Below are 14,999 nucleotides of genomic sequence, written 5' to 3' on the forward strand. Positions count from 1 at the left end.
AGTCTCTGGAATGAGAGAGATTCATTTCTGTATCTTTACTAGATAATAAATCACAATCTTTCTATTTTGGCTCAGTCAGCTTGAAAACAAATGGCTTGTGGCAAATGCTTATTCTCTCTATATGATATTTACTATTTGTTATTTCAAAAAGTCACTGGAGAGGAAAGGACCAATCCTTTGATGACATTCTCTCCAGGCAATCGCCAGGATAAGTCTCAGCAGCCTCCTGTCACCACAAAAATGTGTGGCCTAGATCAAATAAAAGTTGGTGTTAAAGGAAGCCTGTTTACCAGACTTTATTAAGCCACAGGAATAGGCAGACTAATATGTCTATATTATAAGACAGACAATGCCTTTCAGAATCCAAACAAAGACATTCCTGTTAAGAACCCAGACTCAGCTGTTTGCTAGGAAACAGAAGGTATTAGCTGAGAAATTCAGTGCCTGCAAGGTGCCCTTTAAATTTATATTCCCCCCCATCACATCACACTAAGTACATAGCACCCTTCTTTCTATCCATCCTCTTAAGGGCTACCACAAACATATAACTCTGCCAGCAGGCTCTGATCTGAGACTGATAGAAACATAGGCATGATAAAACGTACAAAAGAGTGGGGCTTCTTGCCTCAAAATTTAGCAAATCAGCATTTACTAAAAATAACTCTTGCCAACTGGGAAGGCTTCAAAATTGAATAAATGAACCCAAGCTGGGGTTCATTTATAGTGTCCTAGCTATGATTCAAACGTAAAAGGCTTTTTTTTAAAGCAGCATTATTCCCTGAAGGCTACATCACACACATATAGAGAGAATTCAGCCTTTCATCATTTTTTTATATTTAATATATCCATAAGTTGCAACAATACAATAGGCCACAGACCAGCTACCTAGATTCCTTGTTTCGATGGCAGAAAAAAGTTCAGTAAGATTTCAGCATAGATGAAGCAGAACACTTATTGTATCTGCTAAAAATTAATTGGCTCCTGGCTGACAGTGGGTTCAAGTACACTACTATTCCAAAGTTTCTTCTCTGTGTGTTGGCCTGAGCCATCTGAACCAAAGAGCTCTAATCTTCCATTAGGATGGTTTTTCTAAACCAAGTATTGCTGATCTGCAATTCTCATATTCTTTTACCCATTCCAGTGCTGCAAGGTGTTAGGATTTAGGCTGTAACATAGCCCCAAATTGTATATTTAATTTTCATAACATCGGGAATCTGCATGACAATATCTTTAGGCCAAAGCAAGCAATGCCCCAAACTGCAAAATTCTAATATATGTGCTATTTTCATGAAATAATTAAAGGGGACAAGGTGGTGCAGCCATGAATCAAAATCCCACTCCTCTGTATGTGCATGTGATGTCAAGATACTGTCAAAAAGGTGATAACCACCATCTTGGTTTCTTTGGTTCCAGACCCATGAACAGTCCTCCTAAATCTCTTTTAATTGTCTTACTGCAAAGCCACATTTCCTCCAATCATGCTTGTGCCTTACATTTTTCTTATCCAATTAGATAACTTCACATTTTTTCCTGTTAAAATCATTTCAGGACACTGCTTAAGTATATTTAGATCTTGCTAAATTTTCATCTAAAATACTGATACTGTCTCCACTTTTGTGTCCTCTGTATACATTATTTTATTTGTAAAATTTATTAGCTGCCCATCTTACCACACGGTAATGCTGAGTGGCTTATAGTATTAAAAGATAGAAATGTATAAAATCTGATAATATACTGTAAATACAATACTATAAAAATCAACCTAGCTAAAAAGAGGGAGAGGAAGGGAGTATGATGAGAAGGAGGGTTGTTAATTATAACTGTTTTCTCAAATCCTTCATTTAAATCATTGAAAAGCAGATTGGATAACAAATGTTCACAATAGTGTCTTATGGCATTACACTCAATACTTTCTTCCAAGCTGAAGTGGAATCATTGATACAATCTCTTTAAGCATGATCGTTTAGCCTGGGAGTCCATGTAAGACTAGTATCATCTTGGTCAGAATTTACCATTTTGTTACAGACTATAGTATAAGGCATTTTGTCAAAGGTTTGATTGACTTCTACAGCATTCCCCTGAACTACAAAGCTAATATCTCTATCAAACAGGGAAGCAAGGTTGGTCTGGCATGACCTATTTGGAATAAATGCATTCTGACTCCTGTTAATTCTAGCCTGGCTTTCCAAATGCTCATAAACATGCTACTTGATGATAATCTTGTCCAGAAAAAATGTCAAACAATAATCAACTGGCTAAAATTTCTGGGGAATCTCTGTTAGATCCAGAAACAAATAATCTTTCTAAATTGTCCTCTAAATTTGGGAAAGAGAATCTGGATGCATGATTTGGCTCAATGTCTCCAGAGAAAGAAGAAATTGCTCTCCAGTAATGTTTCACTAAGAGGGTACTCCACTAGCAGTGAAAGCTTAACTAAAGTTTCCATTTTTATATCATCATTGGATTTAAATCAAACATGGAAATTCAAGGAAACTGCAGATCAATTTAAGATGATGATGGTGTTAGTGCTGGTGAAGATAATGATTATACAAAAAAGGTTGGATAGTTTCACATACCTGTTAGTTAAATTGTAATAAAGATATAATTCTCATATGTCTTAAAAATATTTAAAGCAAATTGTCTGTGAGACTAAATCAAAACTGCAGATTTCAAAGCCATATTTTGAAATTCTAGCAAGCCATCCATTGTTTCCTTGTGGTTAATGGCCCTTTTCTCCATTTTCTTTTCAAAGTTTAAAAGAATATTGGCACATTGCCACAGGGGATGAGCTTTCTGATTTGTTAAACTAAGGCTAAAGTCCCTTACTCAGCACATTAACTGAATACCATTTTATTGTGCATGGTATAAATCTTAACTTGTTCTGGGACAAGATTGATGTTTGGGATCATAAGTGAAGCTTATATCAAATCTTGAAACACAGAAAACTATGGTTGTTTACTTCATGACACAACCTTATTATCCATTTTTCCTTGAGTGATGTTTAATGTACATTGATTCAGACAATGCTCAGAATGCTTACTTATCTGCTTGTCACTTCCCCATAATTATAATTCAACACCTGCAATGCTTTATGGCACTGCACTATATTTATATTTCTAGAGCATATGCATTTTATCTGTTCAATTTTTTGTGATATCCATAGTCACCACAGAACTGAGATAACATTCATAATTAAATTATGAGTGCTAATACTCTAATTTCATCTGAGTTCCCTCACTCCAAAATTGAAAGAAAAGGATGAATATTTCAGTACTATCCACTCTGGTGATGTCACCATATTATCAGCCATGGCCCCTGAAATTCTTAGAGGTAGAAAAACCTATTTTTCAGAAAAGTGCTTTCTGTAAAAAGGATTTCCAGGACCACATTTCAATCTATGCAGCCGCAGAATGGCTTCTGCTGCAAAACAGAAGTCAAAGCTTACAGTATGCTGGAGGAAAAATAAAGGGAAAAGGCATCATATGCCTGTAATTTATTAAAATTATCAAAGCTTTACATAGCCTAAAGATTAACCAAATTACACACAAGAAAGATCTAAAGAAAATGAATTAGTAAATTGTTAACCAGAAACTGTTTTCTTTATGTCACAATAGAAAAAATATAGTTTATAAAATCCAATGCTTTGCTTGACTGAGTATTTCTATATAATCTAGTTAATGTTTTTATTTCCTCTAAAAGGATGTTGCACCCAACTCTTAGCATGTAGAAGTTTTAGCAGTATCAACTCTTACTATTATTATTTGGAATGAGGACAGAAGAGACTAATGCTTTGTATGACACATTGTTTCTTTGTACATCACCATATAAATATTTGAAGTAGTCCCAAAGTGCCCCCCAAATCCCCTAGGTCTGCCACTTCTATGCTAAATATCACTGTCATGTCTCTTTCATCTGTTGCTTATATATACATATACATATGTTATTGTCTTTCAAATAAGAAGTGTTATGCAAAGTGTTTCTGAGCATCTTATTGTTCCATTAGCCATGACTTATTTTCCAACCTATGCAACTGTCTTTCATATATTTATTTTGCGGTTCTCACTTACTCTGTTTACATGAGCAAACAAAATATTGCTTTCTCATTTATTGGTACAAAATACTGAATTTGTAACATACATTCCCTTTTCTTATTCAATCCACATTCATTCATTTTTTTATCTAATTATTTCTTGTGTAATTATCAGATACTGTTCTTAAATACTCCATTTCATTTCACTCAATGACTTTCACAACTTAAAATTTCTCCATTTTACAATCTTTAGTCAACAATTTACCCAGGTACAGAAATTCATCTATTTGCTCTAATTTTTTGCTGTAACTACCCAAAAACTAGAAAGAGGAAAGAAATCCAATCCTCCAATATAATGATTTAATCAGCATACAAAAGTATGCACTAATTTACCCTTCTCATTAATATTAATACCAATATTCCTTATAATTTTTTTATAAACACATTAAACCTTCTTTAGTCATACATGCTCAGTCTTGAACCATTTTGTAAACACTGTATTTATTTTCATTCATGCTTTATTTCTATTATGTTCCATTGTATTAAGAAGCAATCTTTCTATTCATACAAAACATTTCATAATTCATGATTAGTCACTTTATTTTTACTTTCTATAAATCAAACAAGCACAACAGAACTTCTTTACTTCATCCATACAATTCTTAAAGACCTGCCATTTTCACCTCATCTCCCTTTTCAGCCAGAATTCTGTCAAATATTTCCGCAAGGATACTTAACAAATTAATTTCCAGGGGCAGGGGAAGAGGAGGAAAGGAAAAAACAACACATTTTTTAAAAAAAAAACGCTCAGTTTTTACAGCCATCATTAAATATTGACAACATGGAATGATATTGATCAGTCCTTGAATTATATAAATGAAGACTCAGTTCATAAGCAGAGAATGAACAATGTATCATCAACCGAGGACTGTAAATCCAGGATAGCTATGTCTTTTTGTCTTAAAATCTAAAGACTTTGCTTTCCCATGTGCTCAATAAATCCATTATTTTTCATGTGAAAATAAATTATATTTTTGGGTATATATAATTCAAAATCTCATCCCATCCTTAAATCATAATACTTTTCCCAAAAATAACATTAACATCAACAAAGTATGGATAATATACCAAAACAATTTATTATGGGTCAAACCAAATCACATGTAGTGTATAAGAACTATATTATTTAAAAATAATTATCCTTCTCAGTAATAAAAAATACTAATTTTGTTATACCACAATCATATCTTTCATCCTGATTAACTTGAATAGTAAAAATGTTTCTTTGTTTATTATTTATTTAATTTTTATGCTACCCATCTTCCCTTTAAGGTGACTCTGGGCAGCATACAAATTATAAGATAGTTAGAAAATAATTAAAATTTTAAAACCACATGTATTAATATTTTAAAAACTATGCTATATATTTATGAAAAATATAATATTGTTCTTTCTTTTTCAATTGAAAGGACATTAATTTACTAAGTATCTTTCCTTTATGCAATTCAGTGAATATTGGGTATCAGGTATAAACAGAAAATTAAATATTTATTTAAAGACTTTAAACCTTTCTAATCCAAGGTTTCCCAATCCTTGATCCATGGACCGGCACTGGTCCATGGCATGCCAGAAACAGGACTGAGCAAAAAAGTGAAGCCCCATCTGCAGGATGCAAGCAGCACATGAAACCATCCCCACTGTGGTCCACAGAAAAACCTTTGTTCATGGAACCGGTCCCTGGTGCCCAAAAGGTTTGGAGCTGCCTTTCTAGTCTCATATAGTTGTCTTTCATGAATACTCAAAAGTTCTTTAATTTTCCAAATGTTCTTTAGTGGGTTCCCCCCCCCATCTTTTTATGTAGTTTTATAACCATGAATCTTTAATAATGATATATTGGAACACTAGGTTTTTTTTCTTATGACAGTTGATAGCATTACTACATGACTGGATAGCTCAATAACACTTGTAGGATCTATACTACATTAATTTATCTGATCAGCTGGAGATCAAGATACTAAAATATAATAAAATCAGATGTAGAGGTGAATAAAAATTACAGTCATACAGAGAAGGAAATAAATTTCACTGTATAAACTCCATTGTACAGGAAACAAATTTAACTGATGTAATTAATTACAATCTAGGAAAGGTCATAAAGCCTGATTAAAATATGTGTCTTAATTATGTTATTCACAACTAAACTAAAAATGTATTCAAGATACCTGTGTAAAACATTCCTTACTTGGGCTGTGCTAATTAATAAAAACTAAAAATAGTTTCAAAAATATTAATTTTTGTTATTCAAAATATACTTCAGCATCACTTTTTTTGTTCCACTTGTTTTGAAGATTAGCTACAACGTTAGCAAATTCTGTGAGTTCTAGTCCTGCCTTAGGCATGAAAGCTGGCTGGGTGCTAGCTTCCTCAATAATTCTTACAAATTTACTTTCATACTACCAAAAACAATAATTATAGTCTGGTTATGCCTGTTCTTTATATTTAATGCTACAGCTACTGTTTAAAATTCATGTGCTAATGCTCTAGTAAAATACTTACATTCTATTTTGAATTCAGTTTTTCCCCACAAAAAGAGTTTGCATTCTCATTAAACTTAGTATTTCATATTGAATTTGTTTATATCTTAGAATAACTTTATTTTTTATGCCTCATTCCAAATTACTAAAACTGCATATCTTATTTGAGACTTCAGTAATCACTCATCTGTGAATAAACACAGACAATTTTCTACTGTAGCTTCAAAATAATCTAAACCATCAGAGCAAGTTCATGCATGTCTAATACTTTCTCATTTGGTTCATTTGATGAAGCTGGATCAGGAATTATCCAGTTATAAAATAATCTCAATTGTTATGTTGCTATTTTTTCTAACATTTTCGTATATGGAACTGCCCCACACATACACTGTCTTCAAACAGATGCTTTGGGCATCAAAGTGTATTGACTGCTTAATTCTTCTTTATGTTTATTGTGCAGAATAGCTTTTGAAAGCAAAGTGACTTTACAAAATTATGCAGGACAAGGCTAAGGCTTGTCAGAGTTGTCATCCTGTTTGTTGCCTAGTCATTTTTAAGACACCTGTTTAACTTTTCATGCTATAACAAAGGAAGAGAAAAGAAAAAAAGAAAAGAAAAAGTTTTCCTAAAGCCTGCAGCAAAATTAAAAATATTCCAAATGTTGACTCCTTTGTTGACTCTTTCAACAAAGGCCATCAGGGCAAAACATTTGTTGTACAGTAACACAACAAGAAATGAATGAAATGCAAACACCTTATGCTTAAATTCTATCCTTGAGTACTCTATAGATTGAATTTTTCAGTGATTCATAATTTGAGATAAATCAATAGCCAACATTACATTAGTGTGAGGGACTGTTCTCCTATAGTAGTGAAGTGAAATAACCCAAGCCTTAAAGTGATTTTGAAAAACCATTCAATAGCAAAGGATTATAAAGTGTTTTTTCAGGTAATATTTTTGGAATGTGCACACTTGTTCTAGACATATTAATTAATAAATGAGTTTCCAATCTGCCTCACCAGTATGTCAAGGTTCAGACAGATGAGCTCTTCAAATGACTCCGAGGCATTGTTTACCTTAAAAATATTTTATTAGAGCCCTAAAACATCGGAAATCCTTGCTAAGAGAAGCTGGAATCTGAATTCCCCTCCCCTTAGCACAATATGTTAAACAGAATTCTCCTCCTTTTCATTGCTGTCCTAAATCACTTTCTCCAATTAGTTTGAAGGGTCAGTTTTCCCTTCTGTTAGACAACCCACCAAATTCTTATCTTCTCTTATTTCGAGACAGCTTTGAGACACATTCTTCCTCCCCCTCCCCCAACAATAACTAATTATAGCTATTAAAATAACACATACAGTAAGTTTAAATATGAAATAGCTGCTTCTTCATCTTTTGTCAAAGCAAGAACATTCAATAACATTGACACAGTACTTATTATGATAAAAAGGATGGATAAAATAATAATAACCAGATATTCTCTCCTTTGCCTATTCATCCTAAGCAACGAAGCCCTCTGACTAAAAAAGAACAGTTGGAACCAAGAGTAAATGAATCTTTTAAACAGCACAAAAACAGCAGATAGGGTTGCTTGAATTGAAATTTGTTCCAAACAAACAGCTAGCACAAGTATTAAAAGATGCCAATACTATAATATTAAATATAAGCACCAGGTCATTGCAAGAAACAAACCAATTAATGTACAGTATAATTGCATATGGATACCTGGGATGCAAAATTAACAAACAAGAAAAAAACCAAACAGGCTACGGGCTGGTTGCATCATGTAGAGGCCATGCCGACCCCAGCTCCAGCAATGCAAAAATGGTCGTGATACATCGTGACACATCACATGACGTGGTGAGTTCAACACCTGTGATGTAGACTATATCATCCATAACCACTAGGAATATTCAGAGACTATTTATCTTGTTTAATAATAGAGGTATGGCATAAGTATTGCATTAACTATTATATTAGGCATTGGATTTTTTTCCAGAGCCTGAAATATTCACAATGATTTGGGCAATAAACTTGATAAATATTTGAATTCTTTGGGGCATAGAATATTTTTTAATTTGTGAAAGGAAAATATTGATTGTAAAAACAATATATAGATGGTACTGTATCCTACTGAGATTATATTCCATAAATTATTGGTAGGAGTACAAAACATTGGAAACCATCTTTCACTAGTTCAAAGTATGTCTAAATACTTTGGCTTAAAAATAAGGAAGAGTGGTTTAAATTCTCCAATGAAAAACAAATTCAAATGAACATTGTCCCTATTCATTAATGAAATTATTTTTTCCTGATTGATTACCTTCAATTTGTATTGGTTTTCACCTGTATTGTACAATATTGTTTTATAAAGAAATATTGTTTCATAGAGAAATTGTGAAAATGGATGTTTTTTTATATTTCTCTTCAAGATTGCATATTTCAATTAATTAATTGGAAAAGCATTTGCCAAATATATTTTTCAGTTTTGTTGACACTGGTGTTACAAATAACATCAATATTTCCTCAATGGAAAATTCTGTTAGCCATTTGTTTTAAAGCACAACCAGATTTTTACTGGACAGTGACAGCATTAAGCTAATAAAAAACAACAACAATACAATGAACTTTACTATATTATCTGCTGTAATCCCAGATTTTTGTATGTTTATTTGTGTGCGTATTACCTTGGTTCCCATATTTATTTCTCTGAGAAATTTGGATTTTCTACTAATCCAAGATGATGAATAACAACAAAATTAAGTGAATGAATATATTGCTAGATAGTTTGGATTTGTGTTCAGTTTATTTTTTCAAAAATGCACATGGATTGCCTTTTTAATGTTTTCTATTGACTTAATTTCACTGTAAAAATGATGCATGACTAATAAGCAAGTGGCACCAATCTCAAATATACACTGTAATTTCATAGTGTGATACAGTGTTTGCATAAGTCACTTCAAATTATCATACTTACTCATGTTATTTTATTATTATTATTATTATTATTATTATTATTATTATTATTATTATTATTATTATTATTATTATTATTATTATTATTATTATTATTATTATTATTATTATTATTATTTGTATACCGCCCTTCTCCCGAAGGACTCAGGGCGGTGAACAGGGCAATACATATTAAAAAAACAAGATACAAAAATTAAAAACGATTAAACAAAATGCCCACGAATAAGTTAAAACACATTAAAAAGTAGGTTAAAACAGATTAGTAAAACCCAACCCCATCCCATCAGGCCAGGCCAGCTTGTTCGAAAAGGTAGGTTTTGAGATCACGTCGGAAGGAGCGGAGGTCAGGCGCCATCCGGAGCTCGACCGGAAGATGGTTCCATAAATCCAGCACGCCCACAGAGAACGCCCTCCCCCTGGGGGCCACCAGTTGACATTCTTTGACCGGTGGCACCCTGAGGAGGCCCTCTCTGTGGGAGCGTACTGGGCGGAGGGAAGTTGACGCCAGCCGCAGGTGCTCCCCAAGGTATTCTGGACCCATGCCATGTAGGGCTTTGTAGGTCATTACCAACACCTTGAATCTCACCCAGAAGACAACTGGAAGCCAATGCAGCTCACGGAGCAGAGGTGTAACATGGGAGTGTCGGGAAACTCCCAACACAACACAATTTTATTTATATATTGTCAACTCCTCGTCTTCACCGGGAAAAACAAGCACACAGGAAAAACCACGATGAAGCACGGATGACTGCAGAGAGTACCTTTAATAGCAGGATCTCCAAGCATTAATAAAGTCAGCGTTGGGAACCACTCGTCCCAACGCTTCTTTTAGACGTTGCTACTAATTGATTAACAGCCCCACCCGTTAGCCCCACCCTCCCCTACGCAGACCAGCATCTGCCTGAACCACGTGAAACCCCACCCCTCTATCCTGTCGCCCCACGCCCTGCTTCCGCCCCTGACGCCGAGGTCCATACAGCGTGAAGGAAGGTGTAAGTCCAATATCCCCCTCTCCCATACCCTGGAATCCCTAACGTGCTCCCCTCCACCAGCCCGGTGTTTCGTGTCACACCCGCAGCCCCTTGGCAAGCCCCATCATCTGCTGGCGCAGCTGACGCGGCTTCCCCGTGTTTGGCGAGACCCGTTTACGGCCGCCAAACAACCGTCCGGGCAGGGGCAGGTCCTCTACAATGCGCTTTTGGCCGCCGATCAGCTGTTCGAGCAGGCGCGGCCTCGGCGTTGACGCCCGGGGTCTTTGCCGGCCGCCGAGCAGCTGTTCGAGGAGGTACGGCCCCAGCGTGGGCGCCCGGGGTCTCCGTCGGCCGCTGATCAGCTGTTAGGCACGGCAGCGGCTGCAGGACGCCCGGAATCTTTGACGGCCGCCGAGCAGCTGTTCGAGGTGGTACGGGCCCAGCGTGGGCGCCCGGGATCTCCATCGGCCGCTGATCAGCTGTCGGGCGTGGCTGCGGCTGTGGCTGCGGGCTGCGGACTGCGGCTGGATCCCTCTCCCGGTGAGAATGTCGAGCCCGAGGGGCTCGACAGTCGGCCCCTCCTACCAAGGCTCCTCCTGGAAGGCAAGACACAGAAGTCATACAAGCACTAAGGAGAGCAGCAGTTTCCCCTCGACCCTCTCCCGAGGGTTTACCAGGGTGCCTCTGGTGGAACGCCTTAACTAATCTAGGGGCCTGAACATTTGATTCCGCCACCCAGGATGCCTCAGTAATCGGGTATCCTTTCCAAAGCACTAGGTATTGCAGTCGCCCTCTCCGCCTCCTGGAGTCTAGAACCTCCTGTATCTCATATTGTCCATCACCCACAGGCCCCGGCCCTACTGGATCCCCCCGGACAGGGGCTGGTTTTAGCAAGCTGCCGTGGAACACGGGATGCACCTTGCCCAGAAATTTAGGCAGCCGGAGGCGCACCGTGACCGGGTTGATGATGTGGGTGACCTGGAAGGGGCCTATATACTTAGGGCCCAGCTTCTTGCTAGGTATTTGTAACCTCAAGTATTTTGTAGACAAGTACACCCAGTCCCCAACCCCTGGGGTGTAGAACGGTTGGCGCTTCTTGTCTGCTTGGGCCTTTACGATTCTGGCTTGCTTGTTCAGGGCCTCCTTGGTTGCTGCCCATGCCTTTCTGATTTGTAGCATCCACTCCTGGGGTTGACAAGGGGAAGCCGATCCCTGGTCGCACTCGGGAACAGGAGGGAAGTCGTAGCCAGACACCACTGTGTACGGTGGGAGACCAGTGCTACTGTGCACAGCGTTGTTGTGGGCGATTTCTGCAAACGCCAGTAGGTCAGCCCAATCTGCCTGCTGGTACGAGACATAACTGCGTAGGTATTGCTCCACTGCCGCGTTGGCCCGTTCAGCAGCACCGTTCGTGCAGGGATGGTACCCCGAGCTTAATCCCTGGGATGACCCGATGAACTGGAGGAATTCACGCCAAAACCTGGCGGTAAACTGTACTCCTCGGTCCGAGATAACACGTCTAGGCGCCCCGTGTAGGCGGTACACGTGGGTAATAAAGAGCCAGGCCAGACGCCGGGCCGAGGGCAAGCCCCTCAACGGGACAAAATGGGCCTGTTTAGAAAACAGGTCAACCACGGTCCAGATAACAGTGTACCCCCGGCTCTCTGGTAGGTCCACGATGAAATCCATCCCGATGTCCTGCCATGGCCGGCTAGGGTCCGCCACTGTCTGTAAAAGCCCCGCTGGTTTCCCGGGCTGGGGTTTGGCCATAGCACACGTGCGGCAATGCTGGACATAATCTTTGACCTGCCGCCTCATCCCGGGCCACCAGAACTGACGTCTAGCAAGGTGCAGGGTTTTCAGGAGCCCGAGGTGTCCGGCCTGCTTGGAATCATGACACCTATAAAGTACAGTCTCTCGCAGGGTTTGCGGCACGTACATCTTACTCCCATACCAGGCCAGGTCGTCCCGTCGGGTTAGGAGCCGCGGGTGCTGCTGTAGCCAGTCATCTCCCACCAGAGCCTTTTTCAGCCGCTGTACAAGGTCATCCACAACCTTGTTCTGTACAGCCCGTACCATCTCTGGGCCGAGAGGAGGGATAAGAGCTTGCACCACCTCCTCCCGCTGGTTATTTAATTTAATTTAATTTAATAACATTTATATACCGCCCTTCTCCCTGAGGACTCAGGGCGGTTCACAGGGCAGAATAAAATACCAAATACAAACATTAAAAAAAGATTAAACAGTTGCCCTAGTTAAAACAATAGAAATACAATTCTAAAAACCCCAAGATAAAATTAAGAGACCAAAGATAAAACAACCCCACCGATCCCCATCAGGCTAGGCCAGCTTGTACAAACAAAAACGTCTTGAGATCGCGACGAAAGGAGCGAAGATCGGGCGCCATCCGGAGCTCTACCGGTAGCTGATTCCACAGCTCCGGAGCGCCCACAGAGAAGGATCTCCCCCTGGGGGGCACCAATCGACATTCTCTGATCGGTGGCACCCTGAGGAGGCCCTCTCTGTGGGAACGCACAGGGCGCAGGGAGCTTGATGCCGGCAGCAGATGTTCCCTAAGGTACTCCGGCCCCATGCCATGGAGGGCTTTAAACACCGTTACCAGTACCTTGAATCTCACCCGGAAGACAACTGGCAACCAATGCAGCTCACGGAGCAGAGGTGTGACGTGGGAGTATCGGGAGACTCCCAACACAACTCTCGCGGCTGCATTCTGTACCAGTTGGAGCTTCCGGGTGGTCCTCAAGGGCAGCCCCATGTAGAGAGCGTTGCAGTAGTCCAGACGAGAAGACACGAGCGCATGAGTGACCGTGCACAAATCATCCCGGCTAAGATAGGGCCGCAACTGGCGCACCAGGCGAACCTGGGCGAAGGCCCCCCTAGTCACAGCTCCTATATGGTCTTCCAAGGTGAGCCGTGAATCTAGGAGGACTCCCAAGTTGCGAGCCCTATCTACGGGGGGTAATAGTTCACCCCCCATAGCCAGAGGTGGAATGTCCGAATAGACCCGGGATGAAGGTATGCAAAGCCACTCAGTCTTGTCGGGGTTGAGTTGAAGTCTGTTCCTCCCCATCCAGACCCGAACCGCCTCCAGGCAACGGGACATCACGTTGAGGGCATCACTGGGGTGGTTTGGGGTCGAAAAGAAAAGTTGGGTATCATCAGCGTACTGATGATACCCAACTCCAAAGCCACGAATGATCTCACCCAGCGGTTTCATGTAGATGTTGAACAGGAGAGGCGAGAGGACCGACCCCTGAGGAACTCCACAAATGAGAGACCTCGCGGTCGACCTCTGCCCCCCTGCCAACACCGACTGCGAACGTCCCTGGAGATAGGAGGAGAACCACTGTAAAACTGTGCCTCCCACTCCCAGTCCCCTGAGACGCCGCAGCAAGATACCATGGTCGATGGTATCGAAAGCCGCCGAGAGGTCTAATAGGACTAGAACAGAGGAATGCCCCCTGTCCCGAGCCCTCCAGAGATCATTCACCAGCGCGACCAATGCCGTCTCCGTGCTGTGCCCGGGCCTGAAACCCGATTGGTACGGGTCTAGATAATCCGCTTCATCCAGGACCAGAGGGAGCTGATGCGCCACCACACTCTCAACAACCTTCGCAAGAAAGCGAAGGTTGGAGACAGGACGAAAGTTGTTCAATACAGCTGGGTCCAAGGCAGGCTTCTTGAGGAGAGGCCTCACCACCGCCTCCTTCAAGACGGCGGGGAAGATACCCTCACTCAGAGAAGCCGATATAACTGCCTGGAACCAGCTGCGTGTCCTCTCCCGGGCTGCATAGACCAGCCAGGAAGGGCACGGGTCCAATAAACATGTGGTGGTGCTCAGCCTCCCCATGATCCTGTCCACTTCCTCCGGAGTCACAGAATCAAACTCCTCCCAGGTGATATCGACAAGACCGCCCGTGTCCTGATCGTCAGACTCTGCCCAGTCAGAGTCCAGACCGGTCCGAATCTGAGCGATTTTGTCCGACAGTTATCATACTGCGGAAGCTGTGAGAGGGCATCCGCCAGGAAATTCTTCCCCCCTGGGATGTATTTCAGGGTAAACCTGAACCGCCTGAAATACAGGGCCCACCGCACATGCTTAGGGGCCAACTTACGTGGGGATTGTAGGGCTTCTAAGTTCCTATGGTCCGTCCATACTTCGAAGGGCTTCTCTGCCCCCTCTAGGAGATGCCGCCACGTCTCCAATGCCCACCGAACGGCATAGGCCTCCTTTTCCCAGATAGCCCAGGCGCGTTCGGTGGTCGATAGCTTTTTGGACGCATAAGCACAAGGTTGCAATGCGCCTTTACTGTTGTGTTGCAATAGAACAGCTCCGACCGCCACGTCGCTAGCATCTGCTTGCACAACATATGGCGCTGCTGGGTCGGGATGCAAAAGTATGGGCTCTCGGGTGAACAAACCTTTCAAGGTCTCGAAGGCCCGTTGACATTCTATGGTCCACGTTAC

Source organism: Vipera berus (assembly GCF_964194415.1).
Source record: "Vipera berus genome assembly, chromosome: 4".
In the NCBI taxonomy this organism is placed as follows: Eukaryota; Metazoa; Chordata; class Lepidosauria; order Squamata; family Viperidae; genus Vipera; species Vipera berus.